Raw genomic sequence first — 7,391 nt, 5'->3', positions numbered from 1 at the left:
CTGTGAAGGTGGAACAGGGAAGTGACGTCCACACTGCTCACAGTGTTAAGGAACTTTAGGACACTAAGGCCCAAGAAAAAATCCTGAGATGAAAACCTAGTGAAAATAATTACATTATGAACAAGTAAGAAGAACAAAATTTGAATGAGCAACACTAGTTGAGGTAAGCCGGCACAGCGATGCTTGCCAAGTATCATCCACTCACCTTAGTAATGGGTGGGAGTGCTGATTGCATGGCCTTTACGAGAGGCACCAGCCTAGACATGAAAATAAGATCATAAAGGTAAACAAAACAATTTTTATTGTTTGTCCCTCTTTAGCAAGAACTGCAGCTAGCCTTCAAACTCCTAAATATTTTAGGATTTCCCCAGCATGACCTGCAAGTCTTGACCCAGAGAGGTAGCGGCACCCCCACCTCTCTGGGAAAGGTTCATTCTGCAACATTGTTGCCATTGGTGCCAATGTAGCCAGAGAGTCCGCTGTTGATAACTGTCCAGGCTGAGGTCGGCCATCACTGCACTTCACTGAACAGGGCTTATCAACAGTCGGCTTAGACTGGAATCCCAGCCCCATCACATGCTAAAGTGTAACCTTGGCCTCTCTAGGCCTCAAATTTAACATCTGTAAATTTGGGATAGTAATAGTATTTATTTCACAGTGCTTCTGAGAGGATGAAGTGAGATAATCACATTTAGAAATGGAGCACAGTGCCTAGCACTTAAGTTAGTGTTTGATAAAGGTTTCAAATTGCCAACATTTGTTGGATCATAAAGAAAGCAAGGGAATTCCAGATAAGCTTCTGCATCATTGACTACACTAAAGCCTTTGACTGTGTGGATCACAACAAACTGTGGAAAATTCTTAAAGAGATGGGAATACCAGACTACCTGACCTGTCTCCTGAGAAACCTGTGTGTGGATTAAGAAGCGAGAGTTAGAACGGGACATGGAACAACGGACTGGTTCAAAATTGGGAAAGGAGTACAACAAGGCTGTATATTGTCAGTCTGATTATTTAACTTATATGCGGAGTACATCACGCAAAATGCCAGGCTGGATGACTCAAGCTGGAATCAAGATTGCTGGGAGAAATATCAATAACCTCAGATATGCAGATGACACCACCCTTATGGCAGAAAGTGAAAAGGAGCTAAAAAGCCTCTTGATGAAAGTGAAAGAGGAGAGTGAAAAAGTTGGCTTAAAACTCAACATTCAGAAAACTAAGATCATGGCATCCAGTCCCATCATTTCATGGCAAATAGATGGGGAAAAAGTGAAAACAGTGACAGATTTTATTTTCTTGGGCTCCAATGGTGACTGCAGCCATGAGATTAAAAGATGCTTGCTCCTTGGAAGGAAAGCTGTGACAAACCTAGACAGCGTATTTAAAAGCAGAGACAACACTTTGCTGACAAAGGTCCGTATAGTCAAAGCTGTGCCCTCTTCTCAGCTCCATATTCCCTGTACTTATCTTTATTGTTCTGTCCACTTTCTTCTCAGGATCTGCCTGAGAATTAAGAGAAAGATGTAGTCCTCTTTGAGTGACCAGCATCCACCTACACTGCTTCCTTCCAGTTCTTCTCCTATCCTACCCTGGTGTGAAACCTGTCTCCAGTGAAGGAGAAGGAAAAAGTTGTGATCCTGCAGTATATGTGCTCTGTGTGGAGGACCTTGGGGACCTGTTGCTTTGGGCTCCTCAGCTTTGATATCTCTAGGATGGGAGGAACACAAAGGACAAAGCAGAGAAGAGCAAGGAGATGCAAAGATACACAAAGTTACTTAGGAAAGTCAAGTTGTTATCTGCCCCAGACCTGCCGCAATTTTGATAACTTACAGACCAGTCCCAGGCATCATGTACCGAGTGAAAACTTACTAGATGGCATTCCTCTAAGCACTTTGTGTGTATTATTAACTCATTTACTATCATAGCAACCTAGGAGGCTGGTAGGATTTTATTCTCCCTTTTCCAGATGAAACATGGAGGCTTGGACAAGTTAAAGAAACTTGCCCAAGGTCAGTGAGAGTGTCCAGGAGAAAAGTGGAATTCTAGCCTAGGCAGTGTGGCTCCAGGGCTGGAGTCTCGACCCTCCTCCCCTCAACTTCTCCTAGATTGTGAACCAAACAGCCCCTGTGTTTTTCCCTCGGTCTCTGATTGCAGCTCAGGGCATGTGGTTGGAGCAGCAGGCATATGTCAGGGTCACCCCCATGCCCTCCTTATCCTTGAAACTGGTATGCCTCCTGCGTCCCACCCCACCCCAAATCCCCTCGTTGTGGATGGAGTTACTTCCTATATGAATTCCATTTCAATGGTAAGTTGCTATGCGACTGTGGACTCACCCCGGCCTTCCAGACTTCTTCATCATGATAGGCTGTGATACCTGCTTAGAAAAGCACAATGTGGTATACACGGTCAGCTTCAACCACCACCCCACCACCACAGCTTATGAGACAGTGATCCAGTTTATTTTCTCTGAGTCTTAATGGCTTCATCTCTCCTTCTTTCATGAGCACATAGGTGCACTGTAACCTGGGGTGGCATAAACCTATTCCAGTTGCTCTGTGTGAAGCCCTCTGCTTGAGGTCCTTTTTCCTAGAGGGTCAGTTCCATTGTCTGGTTATGTGCATGTCAGAAGCAATATACTGAATGATTCACTCTTAGCAAAGGTTTTTTTCTTTAGAGAACCTCTGCTCCATATCTCTGAGAAGGCAATGGCAACCCACTCCAGTGGTCTTGCCTGAAGAATCCCAGAGACGGGGGAGCCTGGTGGGCTGCCATCTATGGGGTCGCACAGAGTCAGACACGACTGAAGCGACTTAGCAGGTAAGTCATTCAATTTTTCCCTGAAGTTAATTGGACATGTTATCTTAAATTAATGTGCTTAATAATAATATTAATAGCTACCATGTAAAAATGAATCAATATGCAAAACAGATTCACAGATATAGAAAATAAACGTATGGTTAACCAAAGAGGAAAGGGAAGGACGGACAAATTAAGAGTATGAGGTTAACATATACAAATTACTATACAAAAAACAGCAAGGATTTACTGTATAGCACAGGGAATTACACCCAAGATCATGTCATAACCTATAATGGAATGTAATCTGAAAAAAATATATAAAATTTAATCAGTTTGCTGTACACAGCACAATATTATAAATCAATTATATTTCATAAAAAATAGCAGCTACAATTTGTATAATACTCAGTATAAGCCACAGAGAAGGCAATGGCAACCCACTCCAGTACTCTTGCCTGGAAAATCCCATGGACGGAGGAACCTGGTAGGCTGCAGTCCATGGGGTCGCTAAGGGTCAGACACGACTGAGTGACTTCACCTTCACTTTTCACTTTCTCACATTGGAGAAGGAAATGGCAACCCACTCCAGTGTTCTCGCCTGGAGAATCTCAGGGATGGGGGAGCCTGCTGGGCTGCTGTCTATGGGGTCGCACAGAGTCAAACACGACTGAAGTGACTTAGCAGCAGTAGCAGCAGCAGCAGTATAAGCCAAGTACTGTGCTGAGATTGATTCGATTTTTAGTCTTGTGAAAGAGGAAATCTTGTACCCATTTTACCAGATTTAGAGGTGAAATAACTTGTCTACAGTCACAAAGCTAGCACATGGCAAGAACTGGACTCTGACCAGTACCCACTGGAATCCAAGCCCATGCTTTCCATCACTGCTTTCAAGTAATATAATAGTAATAACAATAGAGCATAATGAGAAATGTAGTTTCTATATTCTTTTTGTTTTCAAAAAACTGCATATTAGTCCAAGTCACATGTTCCATTAAGCCTTGAGAATAAAATAGAACTGGTCTTAGTAGAATTGTTTACAAGACCAAGGGAAAGAGAAGTCCTGAGAGAAGTTTCAATTATCTGAACATGTACAGAAATCTCTGGGAAGTGGACACTTAAAACAAATTATTGAAATTGGGTTTGCTGGTTTTATTTAAATTTTCAACGAATGTATTCACTGGACCTCTCCAGCATAAAGATACGAGACAGTCCCCAGTTGACACTTCAATTAAAAAGTCAAATTTTCTAATATGAATATTCGATGTTGACTTATTTATTCATTGATGTTTGCTATAATACCCAGTAACATGAATTCATTTCACCCATTTCCCTTGAGTATTCAGTTCACAAACTTCCAGGGGGTGTTGGGGGAGTTGGGAAATTTGAAAGATAGCAAATTAGATTCGATAGATAAGTGACACATCACTGTTCAGAAACTATTATGGCTTTAACAGAAAATAGAATCCAACACCCACACCCTTTTATAGACCTGATTAACAAGAAATTTTCTCCAAGCAGATGGAGCATGAAAATTGCTGCCCCTTGGAATAAGTTGTCTAATTGAGTTTAATATTTTCATTTGGTTTTCCACTGTTCTTATTATTATTGCCATTTTAGCTTATGCATTACAGCCATAGCATATGCCTCTGGGTACATGAGGGAGGAAAAACTCCATTTTAGTGTTTGTCTTATTTCACTTGACTTGAAGCAATTTGGTTTGCCACATGGAGTGAATAAAGCTGTCACGTTACTTTTTTTCCAAAAAGAACACAATAACTGTAATGGACTACGCATTCATTACTGAGTAGATTAATTTTTTTATTCCATTGAATGGCATAAAATGGGGTATAGTTTCAAACTGAGTTGTGCCTGTTGAATCATGATGCACACTTCCCACCTACGCATGTAATAGGTTCTGGCTTTTGTACCAGTGTTTTCCAAACACGTTATCTTTTTCTGAAGAATATTACAGGCATCCCTCCGAGATATGGTGGGTTTGGTTCCAGACCACAGCAATAAAGCAAATACTACAGTAAAGTGGGTCACACAGTTTTCAGTGTTTCAGTGCATATAAAAGTTATGTTTACGCTATATGTAGTCTATTAAGTGAGAAATAGTATTATGCCTAATGAAAATGCACATAATTTAAAAATACTTTATTGTTAAAAAATGCTAACCGTCATCTGAGCCTTCGACCAAGGGTAATCTTTTTGCTGGTGTCTTGCCTCCATGCTGATGGTTGCTGACTGATCAGGGCGAGTAGTTGCTGAAGGTTGGGTGGCAGTGTCAATTTCTTAACCTAAGACAGCCGTGACACTTAACACATGGATGGATTCTTCCTTTCACAAATAGTTATTTCTCTGTAGCATCTACACTGTTTTATAGCATTCTACCCACAGTAAAACTTTCAAAATTGGAGTCAAAGCAACAGCAGGGTTTGAGAAGATTATCAACTAAGTTTATGTAATATTTCAGCAATCTTTACTGCAGCATTACCAGAAATAGATTCCATCTCCAGAAACTACTTTCTTTGCTCATCTACAAGAGGCAACTCCTCATCCATTCAAGTTTTATCACAAAATTGCAGCAATTCAGTCACATCTTCAGGCTCTACTTCTAATTCTAGTTCTCTTGCTGTTCCCACCACATCCACAATTTCTTCCTCCACTGAAATCCTCCACCCCTCAGAATCAACCACGAGGATGGGAATCAACTTCTTCCACATTCCTGTTGCTGTTGATATTTTGACCTCTTCCTATGAATCAAGAATGTTCTTAATGATGTCCAGAATGGTGAGCCCTTTGCAGAATGTTTTCTATTTTCTTTTCCCAGGTTCATCAGAGGAATCACTAAAGCCTTAGAAACTGTATTTCATAAATAATAAGACTTGAAAGTAAAAATTACTTCTTGATCCATGGGCTACAGAATGGATGTTGTGTTAGCAGGCATGAAAAAAACATGAGTCTTGTACATCTCCATCAGAGCTCTTTGGGTGACCCAGTGCATTGTCAATAAGCTGTAGTTTTTTGAAAGGATTTTTTTTTTTCCTGAGCAGTAGGTCTCAACAGTGGACTTAAAATATTCAGTAACCATGTTGTCAACAGATGTGCTGACATCCAGGCTTTGTTGTTCCATTTATAGAGCACAGGCAGAGCAGAGTGTGCATAATTCTTAAAGGCACTAAGATCTTCTCAATGGTAAATGAGCATTGGCTTCAGCTTAAAGTCACCAGGTGCAATAGCCCCTAACAAGAGAGTCAGCCTCTCTTTTGAAGCCAAACACTGACTTTTCCTCTCTAGCTAGTCCTAGATTGCATCTTCTTCCAGCATAAGACTGTTTAGTCTACACTGAAAATCTGTAACCACCTTTATTATTCATCTTAACTAGATCTTCTGGATAACTTGCTGAAGTTTCTGCATCGGCACTTGCTGTTTCAGCTTTCACTATGATGTCATGAAGACAACTTCTTTCCTCCAACCTTATGAACCAACCTCTGCCAGCTTCAGACTTTCCTTTTGCAGCTTCCTCACCTCTCTCGGCCTTCACAGAAGAGAGTTAGGGCTTTGCTCTAAGTTTTAAGGAAGTGTTGTGGCTGATCTGATTTTCTGTCCAGACCACAACCTTCCCCAGATCATCAATAAAGCTCTTTCACTTTTATATGCTGTTCACTGGAGCAGCGCTTTTAATTTTCTTTAAGCACGTTTCCTTTGCATTCACAACTTAGCTAGCTGTTAGGCCAAATCTGGAGAAGGCAATGGCACCCCACTCCAGTACTCTTGCCTGGAAAATCCCATGGACGGAGGAGCCTGGTAGGCTGCAGTCCATGGGGTTGTGAAGAGTCGGACACGACTGAGTGACTTCACTTTCACTTTCCACATTCCTGCATTGGAGAAGGAAATGGCAAGCCACTCCAGTGTTCTTGCCTGGAGAATCCCAGGGACAGGGGAACCTGGGGGGCTGCCGTCTGTGGGGTCTCACAAAGTCGGACACGACTGAAGCGACTTAGCAGCAGTAGCAGCAGGCCAAATCTAGGCCTTTTGAACCAGTCTCGGCTTTCAACATGCCTACCTCACTAAGCTTAATCATGTCTAGTGTTTGATTTAAAGTGAGAGACATGTGACTCCTTTCATTTGAACACTTCTAGGCCATAACATGGAGAAGGCAATGGCACCCCACTCCAGTACTCTTGCCTGGAGAATCCCAGGGATGGGGGAGCCTGGTGGGCTGCCATCTATGGGGTCACACACAGTTGGACACGACTGAAGCGACTTAGCAGCAGCAGCAGGCCATCACAGGGTTATTAACTGGCCTAATTCCAGTATTATTGTGTCTCAAGGAGTAGGGAAGCTGGAGGAGAGTAAGAGAGATGGGGATACTGGGTCAGTGGAGCAGTCAGAACATACGCATTTATCCAGTTCGCTGTTGTTTATGGTCATGGTTCATGGCACCCCAAGCTGAGGACAATATTAACATCAAAGACCACCAGTCACAGATGACCATAACAAATGTCATAATAATTTAAAAGTTTGAAATAGTGCAAGAATTACCAAAATGTGACCCCAAGACATGAAGTGAGCAAATGCTATTGG

General features: G+C 41.9%; 1 pseudogene; it reads right to left on the bottom strand.

The window, feature by feature from the left end:
- Nucleotides 1-206: 206 nt before the first annotated feature.
- LOC129649196 (tigger transposable element-derived protein 1-like) lies at nt 207-6,951 on the bottom strand (annotated as a pseudogene).
- Between the last annotated feature and the right edge of the window lie 440 nt (nt 6,952-7,391).

The sequence above is a fragment of the Bubalus kerabau genome, chromosome 1, assembly GCF_029407905.1.
Source record: "Bubalus kerabau isolate K-KA32 ecotype Philippines breed swamp buffalo chromosome 1, PCC_UOA_SB_1v2, whole genome shotgun sequence".
Lineage (NCBI taxonomy): Eukaryota > Metazoa > Chordata > Mammalia > Artiodactyla > Bovidae > Bubalus > Bubalus kerabau.
Note: the sequence above shows the minus strand (reverse complement) of the source record. Positions and strands in the feature narration are given on the sequence as shown.